We start from the raw sequence: 15,525 nt of genomic DNA, 5'->3' as shown, positions 1-15,525 counted from the left end.
CCTTTTTTGTGCTGGCCTCTCCTATTTCTACCCCTCTCACCTACAGCAACCTTCTCCTCTGCCCCCTCCATGTCAGCCACCCAATACCACAGCCAGACCCCGCATCTTGTCATCTCCAGAAAGTGTGACCCCTTCCTCTCCAATCCCATCTCCTGTCTTTTGGCTAATTTGCTCTCAGATGCCCCCGGGGACAGCTGTCCGGCCTCACTGAGCCTCCTACCCAAGGATCCCATCCTCTCATTCTCCAGTGTCCCCAAGGATTCCACAGCCCAGGGTTATAACCACTGCCCTGCAAACATTCTCAGCTTCCTCTTTCCCTCTAGAGGAAACCTGATCCTAGATAACAGCAACCCCACCGGGTCCCCACCTGCAGCTGAGCATCACTGGAGAATTCACCCGCCTGGGCAGACTGATCTTACTCAGAGACGTGATCGCAAACTTTACATGGACTATAAGAAGCCAGAGATTGTACTGTGTTTCACTAGTGAGTTCCCTCTCCTGCTCCCTAAAATAACTCTCTCAGGCCTTCTCTTCTCCTCTCAGGCCTTCACACACACCTCCACCCACCCTCCAACACTCCATTATCACAAGGTCTGCAATTCATGTTGTAAAACTGCCATATTATTGTTGCAATCTTGTGCATATGCCTGTAGCTTAAGCTTCATTCTAAGTGTGGTTAGTAACATGCCACCTTGCGTGGTCAGGGGGTTCAGCCCTTGGCATGGTGAGCACAAGGCGCCCTGTGGGAGGTCCAGTGGAGAGAGGGACAAGTGCAGGCACCAAGATACACACTGTGTGGTCCAGAAGCTGACATAGCTGCTAGAGCTCTCACCACACCTCTGTGTTCCCATTCAAATGGATCCATCCGTCACCTGGGGCATTTTTAATCTTGCACCTTCCCATCCTCTCTCTCTCTCTGTCTCTCTCCTTCTCTCTCTCCATGTGTTGCTCTGTGTGGCTTTTATACTGATCAAAAGGTTTTGGCAAACCATGGAGGGCAGAGACCCACATCTCTGCAGACCAGTGAAGGTTGTCCTCTTTTCCTGTGGCGGCCGTAACAAAGTACCAGAAATTTAGATGGCTTAAAACAGCAGAGAGTTGTCTCACGGTTTTATCTGGTGGCTACAAGTCTGAAATCGAGGTGTCAGCGGGGTCATGCTCCCCCTGAAGCCTCTAGAGGACCATCCTTGCCTCTTCCAGTTCCTGGAAGCCCTGTGTGCTCCTCGGTGTGTGGCTGCATGGCTCCAGTCTCTGCCTTCACCTTCCCATGGTCATATTCTTCCTGTGTGTCTTTGCATCCCCTTCCTTTATGCCTGTATGTGTCCAGATTTCCCTCCTCTTCTACGGACACCGGTCATATTGGATTGGGGACCCCCCTACTCCAATATAAACAACCTCATCTCACCTGATTACACCTGCAATGACCCTATTTCCAAATAAGGTCACATTTGAAGTTCTGGGGGCCAGGACATCAATGTGCCTTTTTGGAGGACACAATCCCACCCATTACAAAGGCGAACACACTATTGAAGTGCATTTGCTTATTCAGCTAAAGCCATGGAAGGTCATGAGAACCACCAACTTATCATTATTCCTGAACTGGGTGGAGCTCGGCATGAATCAAAAGAGCAGGATTTGGAAAAAATCTGCAGTCCATAAATATCTAGAAAGCCTAATACTCTCTGGCGATTCATCTGATATTTACCCTTGGGCTCAAAGGTTCCAGCACGGTTATTGAAGTGAAACCCAGGCAGAGTTTATAGACCCATTGAATGTCTGTATAAAGTGGGTAGCAGTGTTAAGTAACAATTAGGCTCCGTATCTTCTAGCCATTACTTGAAGAAGTACCATAATATAATTTACAGATGACATCCCCTTGGAGTGTTATTAAATGTTATCACAGAGCTCCGGAAAGTGGGATGAATATGAGCTTCTCCTTTATGAATGATGCCAGGCAAGTCTGTGTGGAAAATGGCAAGACAGTCCCGTGAGTTATGCGGGGGGAGCAGGGCCCACGGTGGCTCTGACTCCTCTGGGATGGCACCTAAACGGCCCCACATGAAGACTAGAGTCCAGCCCGGCCCTCACAGAGGCATCGGTCCAGCTCCTGGAGGATGCTGAAGCCTCAAACTAATGGAGATGTTCTCTTTTCAGGATGTAGTCATTTTTTAATGTCAACTCATTAGATAGTTTTATTATGTCTTTTTTTTTTTCTTTTCTTTCTTTCTTTTTTTTTTTTTGAGACAAAGTCTCAGTCTGTTGGCAGGGCTAGAGTGCCCTGGTGTCAACCTAGCTCACAGCAACCTCAAACTCCTGGGCTTAAGCAATCCTCCTGCCTCAGCCTCCCGGGTAGCTGGGACTACAGGCATGCGCCACCATGTCCGGCTAATTTTTTTCTATATATATTTTAGTTGGCCAGATAATTTCTTTCTATTTTTAGTAGAGACAGGGTCTCGCTCTTGCTCAGGCTTGTCTTGAACTCCTGACCTTGAGCGATCCACCCGCCTCGGCCTCCCAGAGTGCTAGGATTACAGGCGTGAGCCACCGCGCCCGGCCTCCACTTGCTCCTTCTACTTCAATTTTTAGGGAAAAGACTCCCTCCTAGTTTTCTCTTACTGCTCTGGTCACTCTCTTCAGAATCCCTGATGTCTTTTCTGCGCTCTGGACACTTATATCCAACTGATCATTTGACATGTCCCCTTGGATGTGGTGCAGGCATTTCAAAGTGTCCTCAAAACAACCCAAGTGCCCATCAATACATGAGTGGATTAATCAAATGTGGTATATGTATACCATGGAGTACTACTCAGCTATAAGAAATAATGGGGATATAGAATCTCTTATGTTCTCCTGGATAGAGCTGGAACCCATTCTACTAAATGAAGTATCCCAAGAATGGAAAAATAAGCACCACATGTACTCACCAGCAGATTGGTTTCACTGATCATCACCTAAGAGCATATTTAGGAATAACATCAATCGGGTGTTGGGCAGATGTGGGGGGGAGGGGATGGGTGTGTACCTACATAATGAGCACAATGCGCACCTTCTAGGGGATGGACACGCTTGAAGCTCTGATTTGGGGGGGAGGGTGGCAAGGGCAATATACATAACCTAAACTTTTGTACCCCCATAATATGCTGAAATAAAAAAAAAAAGTGTCCTCAGATGCAAATTTGAGTCCTTGGCCTCCTCCCGGACCTTGTTCACCGCCTGGTTCCTCCTATGAGCACTGCCAGGCACCTGAACGTGCATTCCACACACGCAGGCTTTGCAGGAGCTTCATCAGCTAACAAGCCGCTGAGCAGCAGATGTCCTGTGCCCTTCTGCTTGGGGGACGGGGAGATGGGGGAGTGTGGATTATTTCAGGGGTGGTAAATGATTTTTAGGGGAATTCAGTGGGCTTGAAGAACATACAATGGCCTGGGATAAAAATCTGTTGAGACCGCAGAGCAGACAATGATGTGTGACAAAAGTCTGTCTAGCTGTGTTGACAGGCTTCAGAAGTCTTTCTTCTTGTGATGAGTTCAGTTAATGAAAACTCAGGGAAGAGACCAGAGGTAATTTGTTTTATTTTGTTTTTGGCAGGTCCTGACATTAGGCAGATAAGGAAAATTCAGAGAAAAACTTCATCCTGTGCTTTGGGAGAGACAAAAGAGTGAGAGGCAGGAGGTGGAGGAAGGTTAGAAAGAACTTGAGGCTTCTTCAGCATGTCAAAGCGCCGTGTTTTGGAGTACTGATTTCTGAACCCTAGAATCCCTCCTTCTTCAAAGTAAAAAAATCATTAGACTGATGACCAGTCATACAATCATGCCAAATTGGGCAATTGCCCTCAAGCAACTCTCTAGTCTCTTTAATAAAAAATTAATCTGATGTTGCTTACAGGAGGAGAGCAAAAACCCAGTCTTCAGCAATTGTGGGCTGTTCCTGGTGGATTAGTACCTTAGCCTGGCAATGCTTTATCAAGCAATGTTGCTGACCATGGAAGTTGAGGGAGAGTGTGTGCAAGAGAGCAAAGCAGAGAACAGGGGGTACGTTTCAGGGGCTTCGTGAACCAGCTATGGATAAATTAGTTCAATGGATTGGATGAGTTTTCATTTCCCCTTCCTACAAAATGAGAAGTATTAGAAATAACAAAGCCAACGGACCCTCTGCGTATGCAAAGTCTCATTGTCTTTCCCCCCCAACAAATACATTCTTGAATTGCTCCCATGTTCTAGGCCCCCAAGTGAGTACTGTGTGCTAAGTATATGTGGAGTGCTGTGCTTGGTGCTCAGAAGCGTAATTCCATTTATTTCCCACCAAATGACCTCCCCCAAGCCAGGTCCTCTGACTTTCTCAATAAGAGAGTGAAAACTACAGTGCCCAAGGCCATGGGGCTGGGAGGTGGGCTCGCTGGGATTGGGAAGGAAGCTATTGGATCCCAAAGTCAGTATTCTTAACCCCATTCTACACTCCTTCCACGTTCTTAGCCTTCCTTCACGCCCTCTGCTTCATCATCCTGTTCATTTCCCTTCTCAGGGTCCCCACCCCTCCCTCTGACCTTTCTGGGGCAGACCCTGCAGAGCAGCCTGACACCCCACAACCCTCACATCTTACTGGTGCACGGACGCCACCTCGTGGCAAACTCTGGCAACTGTCGGAGTCGACGTGACATCTATTCGGAGCGCATCAGTGCTTTATTTTGGGTGACAACAGAGTTCTCCAGCATATTTTTTTCTTTCTTTCTTTAACCAGGACAACATTAATTCACATCTGCTCAAAATGACTCAGGTTTCTGTTATAGCTAACTCGTCTGGCTGGAACAAGAAGTGCACATGCCAAAAGAAATGGAAAGATGGACGATTGCAGGAACAAGGATGGGTTCCCAGGGTGTTTTATCACTAATGCAGTACTGATGCCTCTTCCTCAGCGCTCTAAACACACAGCAGAACAATCGTGCACGAATTATTGTGATACTAGCACTTCTCAGAAATATGTAGCATTGTGAAAATGGAGCCAAATATATACTCTCCATTTCAATAAATGTAAATGCAAGACGGTGACGTCCAAATCCAGTTACATATTTGCTGGCCCTAACGTGTACATCTGATATGATTCCTTTGCGGAAGTTACAGCTGACTTCCCCACCTGGGACGATTTCAGGACAGTATTAAGGTGCTTTGTTTCCTCCTTAAGTAAGCAAGTCATGAAATATACTTGAAACTAGTAGAAGATGTTCAATATAGTTAATAAGTAAATTGGTGATCTGTAAGACATGATGTTAAGATAAATAGAATAAATGTAATATATAATGGGACGATCAAAATATAGGAAGATGAAAAGACCAAGTCACCACGCTCCCTCTAAGCTGTCATTTCTGTCACGTCATGCCTAAGTCAGCTTTATGTCGATGACACCCAGTGTGGTCCCATTCTGGCCCCAAATGCAACCTGTCCAAGAAAAGAACAGCTAACCAGCCAGCTCCAGCTGTGGGCAGGTGTTCATGCCCCGTGTCTTCTGATGGAGCAGGTGGTGTGTTGGCTCCAGGTGCCTGCATCTCTTGGCACCCTCCCCCACCCCCCGCCCCACTCAAAGTTCAACACTTGTCCTTGGATCCACCCTGCCGTGGCAAGGCTGATGCAGCAGAGACCACCCAGTCCCTCTGACTTTCTCAATAAGGAAGTGAGAGAGTGGGACCCAGATTTGGGCAGTCTGCTCCCGCTAGCCCACTTGCACCCTGTCCTAAGCCCGCTAATCTTTAGGACTGTGAATCTTTCTGTTCCATGACCCAGGAATGGCTCATCTCGGCGGTGCTCTTGGAGCTACCACTATATCTAGGTAGTTTCCTAGATGAGGAAATTACCTCCTCACTACAATAAGAACAGGCAAGTGTTAAGCTGTTGGAGCACCAGAATTTCTATGCAGGAGGGGCTTAGGGACAATAATCCATTTGGAGAAACAGGCTGGGGAACTATCATGAAGCTGCATTTGCTTAGTGTATCAGTCAGCCCAAGCTGCCCTCACGAAAGGCCACCAAAAGCCACAGACTGGGAAGCTTAAACAAAAGGAATTTATTTTCTCACAGTTCTGGGGCCTGGAAGTCCAAGATCAAGATGCCAGCAGGGTTGATGTCTGGTGAAGAGTCACTCCTAGGGCTGCAGACAGCTGCGTTCGTACTGTGTCCTCCCATGGCCTTCCCTGGGTGTGTGTGTAGAGAGAGGAAGAGGAGGCAAGCTCTTTGGTGTCTCTCCCTATCAGGGCACTAATCCCCTCCTGAGGGCTCCACTCTCATGACCTTATTGACACTTAATCACCTCCCAAAGGCTGCACCTCCAAACACCGTCACATTGGGGGTTAGGGCTTCTACATATGACTTTCAGGGGGACACAATTCAGACCACAGCACTTAGCAAACACACTTTTTATTAAGATTTTATTTATTTATTTATTTTTTTTATTTTATTTTATTTTTTTGAGACAGAGTCTCACTTTGTTGCCCGGGCTAGAGTGAGTGCCGTGGTGTCAGCCTAGCTGACAGCAACCTCAAACTCCTGGGCTTAAACGATCCTACTGCCTCAGCCTCCCGAGTAGCTGGGACTACAGGCATGCGCCACTATGCCCGGCTAATTTTTTGTATATATATACTTTAGTTGTCCATATAATTTCTTTCTATTTTTAGTAGAGACGGGGTCTCGCTCTTGCTCAAGCTGGTCTCGAACTCCTGACCTCGAGCAATCCACCTGCCTTGGCCTCCCAGAGTGCTAGGATTACAGGCGTGAACCACCGCGCCCGGCCTTTTTATTAAGATTGATGGAGGTAGGAGAGGGCAGCTCTAAACCATCCTCCGCTGAGCTTAAACACACTTACCCCTGGGAGGCCCAGGACATGGACTTGAATCCACACTGACCTACACGTGACGGCAGATCCTCTCCCAGCAGCAGCTTGGCTTGGAGCAAGGACAGAAGGCAGTGTGTGTGTGGGGGGGGGGGGGGGGGGAGTGGTGATGCTGATGATGAGGGAGCCATTGCAGCGGAAAGCAAAGGGTAAGGAAAACAGGGCCAGGGTTAGGTCGGGAACCGGGGCAAAGACACACTCAGGGTCTAAATCACAACCTTGACTCATGTGGTCCTGCTAAGCATCTGGACAATTTTATAAAAGAAAAATGTCCTGGGCCTCCCAGGTGACAGTTTAAAAATCTACATTTTCTCCAAGGCTAGTAAAAAATGTGTTTCTCATCCCAAAGAGTCATGGACATCTCTTCTGGCATTTTGACTACATATCACCTTCCCCACATCGATTAGAGGGTGTGTACAAAACACTCGCCCTGGACTCCGAGACTTGCCAGGGGCAGCGCGTGCTCCATCTGCAGAGGTTAAGCAGATTTTCCTGCAAATTCAAGTTGATCCACACGGGTTATAAATCTAGTCCTCCTCAGCTCAGCAGTCATCCAGGAGGAGTCCAGAACACCAGAAAGCTGTTCTCAAAGGGAGCAGCACGGAACCCCTGCTGAGCCATGGGAAAAGTGCATGCACAGACCAGAGCATGCAGGTGGTGGCTGGTAGGTGACTGGGATGTTTGTCACAGAAGAGGCTGATTGCTCTGTGCTCAGTGGTTTCCAGGTGGCATCTCTGAGCTACCAGCCAGATAGGGCCCAGTATGAAGGTAGAGATGGGCCATTTATATGGATACCACTGAGGGTGGGTTGGGGAGTGAGGAGAGCAGGAACGGGCAATGACTGGGCATCAAGACGTGCCAAGCACCAGGCTTGCTTTTCACATATTCATTGAACTCCGTGAGGGAGAGACGTTGTCTGTCTTGTTCATAGTGCTCTATGCAAAGAATGTGCTCATTAAATATCTGCTCAATGAATAAATGAATCATCTAAATATCTAAGGTTTGTATTTTCATTCCTATTTTGAAGAGTTTATATAGTTTTCATAACAAAACTAATCTGTGTTGTTAACAGTCAGAATTTTTGTAATTCATGGTGTAGGGAAGACACCTTAAGAGTATGGGGGCATGTATATGGGGTGCTGGTCGTGTTCTGGTTACACGGGTGTGCTCAGTTTGTGAAAACTCAACAAACAGCACACTGATATCCATTTCCTAATGGTATATTATACTTTAAAGAATGCTCAAAAAATTAAACACGGAACTACCATATGATCCGGCAATTCCACTTCCGGGTATACACCCAAAGAATCAAAAGCAGAAACTCAGACAGTTCGTACACCCATGTTCATAGCAGCATTGCTCACAGTAGCCAAGAGGCGGAAGCAACACAGTGTCCTTCAGTGATTGAATGAATAAACCAAATGTGGCACATAGGTACCTGCATACACGGAAATATTATTCAGCCTTAAAAAGAAAGGAAATTCTGGCCTTAGTTACATCATGGATGAACCTTGAGGATGGTGCACTAAGTGAAATAAGCCAGTCACAGAAGGACAACATTGTGTGATTCTGCTTAGATGAGGTGCCTAGAGGAGTCAAATTCACAGAGACGGAAAGTAGAGTGGTGGGTGCCAGGGCTGGGGGAGCGGAATGGGGAGTCAGTGTTTAATGGACACAGAGTTTCAGTTTGGGAAGATGAAAAAGTTCTAGAGATGGATGATGGTGATGTTCGTACAGACGTGAATGTACTTAATGCCACAGAATGCTGCACTTAAAAATGGTTAAAATGATACCTTTTATATTACATATACTTTACAATTTTTTTTTTTTTTTTTTTTTTTAGTTGCTCTGTGGCCTGGGGTAGAGTGCAGTGGTGTCATCATAGCTTACAGCAACCTCAAACTCCCGGGCTCAAGTGATCCTCTTGCTGTAGCCTCCCAAGTAGCTGGGACTACAGGTACGCACCACCACACCCAGCTAATTTTTCTATTTTTAGTAGAGATAGGTCTTGCTCTTGCTGAGGCTGGTCTTGAATTCCTGACCTCAAGTGATCCTCCTGCCTCGGCCTCCCAGAGTGCTAGGATTATAGGCGTGAGCCATCACGCCTGGCCCACAATTTTTTTTTAGCACTAAAAATAAGTAAACTTGCCTTAAATCACACCTGCTGGAAAGTTCCTGGCCAATACAGCCTTGCCTGGCTCCAAAGCCCCTACCTGCTCCTTGTCACCACAATATCCTTTCTTTAGAGGCAATGCCTGTCTTAGGCCTCGCTGACAGAGCAGAGGGCTGACGGGGCTGGATCTGTCATTTCCTTCTCTTTGCCCGAGAGTCCCCAACCTCTTGCTCCTAGTCCCTTGCTGGATGTGGTTTGACAACGGGACCAGCCTCAAAATGGCAACTTGACTCTATATGAAATATACTTATGTTTTTAAATTTCAGGTTAAGCTTTGAATCATTGCAAAATAATCAAGAAAAGGCATTTGTAGCACAAAATGATGACATAGTTATAAAATTATCATTTAAAATCCTGTGTAGAATTTATTGAAGTCCACATTAATTCTGAAAAATGCGGAAAGAGGATGAGATTTCGACAAGCAATCTGGAGATGAGGAATCATTTTGGAAGGAGCTGTCGAGAGGTACAAAATATTGCACTAGCATAAACATTCGCTTCAGATGATGTTTACTCTTCCTAAAGAAGCCAGAAAGTTTCTCAAGAGAAGTTAGGCAGGTTTTCTGTGGGCTAGCAAGCCGACACCAATACGTGCCATCATTCACATTGTCTGTACCTCTGTGGAAGCCGGGTGTAGACGCCACATACAGCTCTAGAGTGACCTTTATTTTATTTTATTTTATTTTATTTATTTTTTTTGAGACAGTCTCACTCTGTCACCCAGACTAAAGTGCCTTGGTATCAGCCTAGCTCACAGCAACCTCAAACTCCTGGGCTTAAGTGATCCTTGTGCCTCAGCCTCCCAAGTAGTTGGGACTACAGGCACATACCACTAAGCCTGGATAATTTTTTCTATTCTTAGTAGAGATGGGGTCTCGCTCTTGCTTGGGCTGGTCTCGAAGTCCTAAGCTGAAGCAATCCTCCCATCTCGGCCTTCCAGAGTGCTAGGATTACAGGCATGAGCCACCATGCCCAGCCTGATCTTTATAGGTTTTGAGCCTATTGGTGTGAGTCGGGGAGTCAGCCTGAAGTAAGATTCAATGATGTGTCAACCAGTGACAATAAAAGATTCTGGGAATAAGTCTGGAGTGTGTTAAAAAAAAAAAAAGAAAAGAAAAAAGTGAAGCCTAGACCCATACAGAGAATCAAGAAGACAGATACCTGGGTCAGATAACTAATGTTCATGAAGAACAATCTGGAGGTGATGGCTAACGGGTACCGAGTTTCAGTTATGCAAGATAAATAAGTTCTGGAGATCGACTGTACACATAGTGCCTATAGCTAACAATACTGTATTGTACACTTAAAATTGGCTAAGAGCGTAGATCTTATGTTAAGTGTTCTTACCACACATACATGGATATTAATAATAATATCGAGGCCGAGGCAGGAGGATCACTGGAGGCCAGGAGTTCAAGACCAGCCTGGGCAACATAGTGAGACAGAGCAAGAGCCTATCTCTACAAAAAAATTTAAAAATTAGCCAGGCATGGTGGTGCACACCTGTAGGCCTAGCTATGGGAGGCTAAGGCAGAAGGATCATTTGAGCCCAAAACTTCAAGGTTACAGTGAGCTCATTGTACCACTGCACTCCAGCCTAGGTAACGAGGGAGAACTTGTCTCCAAAATAATAATAATAATAATAATAACAGTAATACTAGGGGCGGAAGGGAACTTTGGGAGATGAGGGATACGTGTATAGCCTTGATGGTGGTGACGGTTTTACCAGTGTATGCTTATTCCCAAACGTGTCAAGTTGTACACATTAAATATGTGCCATTTTCTACATGTCAGTCATACCTCAATAAAGTGGTTTAAATTTTTTTAAAAAAGAACAATTTAGAAATAGACATGAAATTTGAAAACAAATGCATAAATACAAACGGACAAAGTAGCTCTGTGAGAGGGAGCAGCTGGGATTCTCCCGGTAAGCAAGCTGTCCACTCACCCACTCACAATCGTGTGTACATTATGTTTCGGTTACTCTCCTCTGTGTGTGTTACATTTCACAGTAAAGAGAAGGAAAGGTGCATTGTCTGAGCACAAGGACTAGGGTTGGGAGTGTGTTTATTAATAATTGTTTTATGTAGTCGTCCCTGCTGTGTTTGATCTTCACCATGTTGCAGTTCAATTAGGAGCTGAAGATGAAGGCTGGTTGCTGTTTTCTGTTTTTGTTTTTTTACAAGACACTATTGAAGAGATCTGACAGTTGCTGTTTTAGTGTTCTGCCTTCTCTGAAGTTGCAGGGTGGTTATGGTAATGCTGTGGTTTGGAGATGGAAGCCTGAAATGTCAGCAAAGCTCCTGGCTCCCGCCCACCCTCCTGGGGATGCGGAGAAACATACCAAAAGGGCCTGCTTCCCGTGCATTCCCGGGCAGATCTGGGCAACGCCAAACGTCAAGAGAACCAGTGGGGCTCACACTTGTCTGAACCTAATGAAAGCTCTTGCCTGAATTTATGGCAAACAAGAATGCTTAAAACAACTGCTGCTAATTTTGTTTGTTTATTTATAAGTAGAGAGGCATGAGTCTTTCCCTCCTGGGTAAAAGCCAAATCCAGCAATTTGGTTAACTACTCCTGGTGCCAACCGACCAACTTGAAAGCAGCAAGTAAGAACTGGGGGAAAGGCAATGGCTTTCTGCAAAACTCAGTTCAAATCTATACATCTGAACCTTCTGGATCTTCCCATGTGCCTAGTACCATGTAACGGGTTATTTGTTGAATACAGTGATGAATAATTTAGCAGCACTTTTTTTTACCACCACACTCGTGCATTGGGTTGCTTTGTTCATTTAATCCGGCACCAGTTGCTAGCAGATCTCCATTCAATTTACCGCCTTTAATGAGTCCATTATATTTGCTTTGAAAGCTACCTTAAATGAGTGTGCCAAAGTGAAAACACATTTGGCAAGGCAATGCATTTTATAATTTCCTGCAGCAAAACTATAATCATGACTTGTGATTACATTAGTGTAATCTCAGAGAAATGGATTTGGGACAGCAATACCTCCTGATGTTATCACCTTTCAGTGGCGCTGAGCAAGAAATACAGTTCCTGTTAACTACGAGTCTCTCTAAGGGAGGTGTGGAGACCGAATGCTGCTTTCCCTCTGCTTCTCTGCCCACTGTCAGCAAGCTCAGGTTTCCCAGTCGGACTTCTTTATTCAAGAATATCTGACAGCTGAAATATTTTGAGCACAGGCTTAAGAGATTTTTTTTTTTTTTTTTTTAACCTAAAACCAAGCACAATCAAGAGAATAGGGCCGGGGCAGTGGCTCATGCCTGTAATCCTGGCACTCTGGGAGGCCAAGGCGGGAGGATCGCTGGAGGTCAGGAGTTCAAGACCAGCTTAAGCAAGAGCGTAAACCCCATCTCTACTAAAAATAGAAAGAAATTAGTTGTATAACTAAAAATATATAGAAAAAATTAGCCGGGCATGGTGGCACATGCCTGTAGTCCCAGCTACTTGGGAGGCTGAGGCAGGAGGATCACTTGAGCCCAGGAGTTTGAGGTTGCCGTGAGCTAGGCTGATGCCATGGCACTCTAGCCAGGGCAACAGAGTGAGACTCTGTCTCAAAAAAAAAAAAAAAATAGAAGAGAATAACTTTTTTTCCAGGTAATTCAAGAACTAAAAATGAAAACATACGTCTAGAAATTTACTTTCTTTCCATTTGCGTGGTCCTTTTCTTTATCTTATGGATGCCCCAAAATGCTAAAATTTTATTGTGTGTGTTAGAACATTATTTGGAAGTGAAAGCCCAAGGAGAATGTCTTACATCTTGAAATAAGAGGCAGGTATTGGAGTGTATGAGCCAAAGATTCTGGGAGGCAGATAGATTGGTAAAGGCAGTGCAGTCAGGGAAGAGCTTGGTGCTAGGATTTTGCATTGACTTGATGAAGCAGCATAGGGAAGTCTACAGGCCTTTAAGCCAACCAGTGCAAGGACCCTTTACAGAAAGTTACCCTTCCTAGCTTTTCTCAGCTTCATGGCGGAATCTGATCACATCAGCATAGCCAAGTTGTCAAGTTGCCACCTACACTGGGGCCAAAATGGTACATACATCTCTCCTCTGTATCCACTTCGCCTGATAGCAAATGACAAATTTCCTGTAGTCTCTCTCGAGCAGAAGCAAGTGCCTACATATAACTTTCAGGGCATCTAAACACTTTCTCTGGAGTGCCTGAACCCCTCAAAGCCTGGCCCAAACTAAACACCACCTCTGAGAAACTTTCACTCCGTTTAAAAGTTCTGAGCATCCAACTATATAATTTGAAAAGCAAACTATGTAAATAAACATTCGTTCATTTTAATATTAAACATAAATAAAAGTTTACCACAAAATTAATCTCCTACATACTTAGTAAATGTTGAAATTCAGTTCGATAGTGAAAAATTCACATAGGTGTAATTGTAATGTTCATAGTCATACTACACATTTTGGAGGTCCGCTAGAAATAAGGGAAGGAAGAATTGAGCAGGAAAAGAAGCTACTTTAACTTTGCTCTGAAAACCCAAGATCTGCAACCCAAAGAGAACCAGGGGGCTTCCAGGTTTCTCCATGTTTAAGACAGAAGGTGCCTGCACAGCTCATGTGGCTCAAAGTGGCAGGAATGTTAATTGTCCCCAGTCAAGTTGTTCCAAAATTTTTTTTTTTTTTTTTTCTTTTTTTTTTTTTTGTTGAGACAGAGTCTCACTTTGTTGCCCAGGCTAGAGTGAGTGCCGTGGCGTCAGCTTAGCTCACAGCAACCTCAAACTCCTGGGCTTAAGCAATCCTCCTGTCTCAGCCTCCCGAGTAGCTGGGACTACAGGCATGCGCCACTATGCCCGGCTAATTTTTTCTATATAGATTTTTAGGTGTCCATATAATGTCTTTCTATTTTTAGTAGAGACGGGGTCTCGCTCAGGCTGGTCTCGAACTCCTGACCTTGAGCAATCCACCCGCCTCGGCCTCCCAGAGTGCTAGGATTACAGGCGTGAGCCACCGCGCCCGGCCTCAAAATTTTTTTAACAAATATAAGTTTCCCAGCTTAATTTGTGAAGCTCATGCAGTCTTGATTCCAGACCACATAAACAAAATATGGGAAAAGAAAAACTATGGCTCCATCTCTCTTATATATGTGGATATAAAAATATTAAATAGGCTGGGCTTGGTGGCTCAGGCCTGTAATCCCAGCCCTTTGGGAGGCCGAGGCAGGAGGATCACTCGAGGCCAGGAGTTTGAAATCAGCCTGGGCAACATAGTGAAACACTATCTGTCTCTCTAAACAAACAAAAAAAAGCCTATTTAGACACAATTCTCAATATGCATTAATATTTCTATGATTTTCTATTTTACTCCAACACTTTCTTTTCAAAATTTCCAAACCAGAGAAGTTGAAAGTCTACTGTAAAGAACACCCGGACACCTTTATCCAGGTTCATCAATTATCAACAACACCTTGTCACCTTTTCTGTATATATACTTGTTCTTCTGAACCGTTTCAAAGTAAGTTGAAAATGTACTTTACACCTAAATACTTCAGAATTAATCACCTGAGAGCAAGGACATTTTTCTACATCACCAAAATAGCATTATCACACCCAAGGACTTTGACACTGCTATACTAATGTTATCTGTACAGCCAATATTTAGATTTCCCCAATGTCCTAATAGTGTCATATATAGCATTTTTTTAAAAAAATCAATCTCATTCAAGATCTAATCAAGAATTAGATATTGCATTTAGTTTTTATGTCTTTAATTTCCTTTTTTCTTTTCTTTTCTTTTTTTTTTTTTTTTTTTTTTTTTGTTGAGACAGAGTCTCACTTTGTTGCCCAGGCTAGAGTGAGTGCCGTGGCGTCAGCTTAGCTCACAGCAGCCTCAGACTCCTCGGCTTAAGCGATCCTCCTGCCTCAGCCTCCCGAGTAGCTGGGACTACAGGCATGCGCCACTATGCCCGGCTAATTTTTTCTATATAGATTTTTAGTTGTCCATATAATTTCTTTCTATTTTTAGTAGAGACGGGGGTCTCGCTCTTGCTCAGGCTGGTCTCGAACTCCTGAGCTCAAGCGATCCACCCGCCTTGGCCTCCCAGAGAGCTAGGATTACAGGCGTGAGCCACCGCGCCCGGCCTTTAATTTCCTTTTGTTTAGAGCAGTACCTCTGCCTGTGCCTGGCAGAAATGTGCATGATATTTGATCTGCTATAAAACAATTTTATGTCTTCAGAAATGGAAGAAAAATTGATATGTTCTACCTGAAGATTGAAAATATGAAGGTTTTAGCATGTGTAGCTTGTGTTAAAGACTTTTAAGAATATGCAATTTATCACCCTATATGCTCCAGAATGCTTTGTTGAAGGTAAATTTTGAAAAGAAACCTATTTTTAATTTTCCTTCTGGAAAGGATGATGATCTCTGGCCTTAATGACATTTGCATCCAAAAGCATCTTTGCCTTTTAAAAACAAGTCCTTTAAAAATCATATGTGTGTGTATGTG

This window comes from Eulemur rufifrons, chromosome 4 (genome assembly GCF_041146395.1).
Source record: "Eulemur rufifrons isolate Redbay chromosome 4, OSU_ERuf_1, whole genome shotgun sequence".
Classification (NCBI taxonomy): Eukaryota; Metazoa; Chordata; class Mammalia; order Primates; family Lemuridae; genus Eulemur; species Eulemur rufifrons.
The sequence above is the reverse complement of the archived record's forward strand: the minus strand, read 5'-3'. Positions refer to the sequence as shown.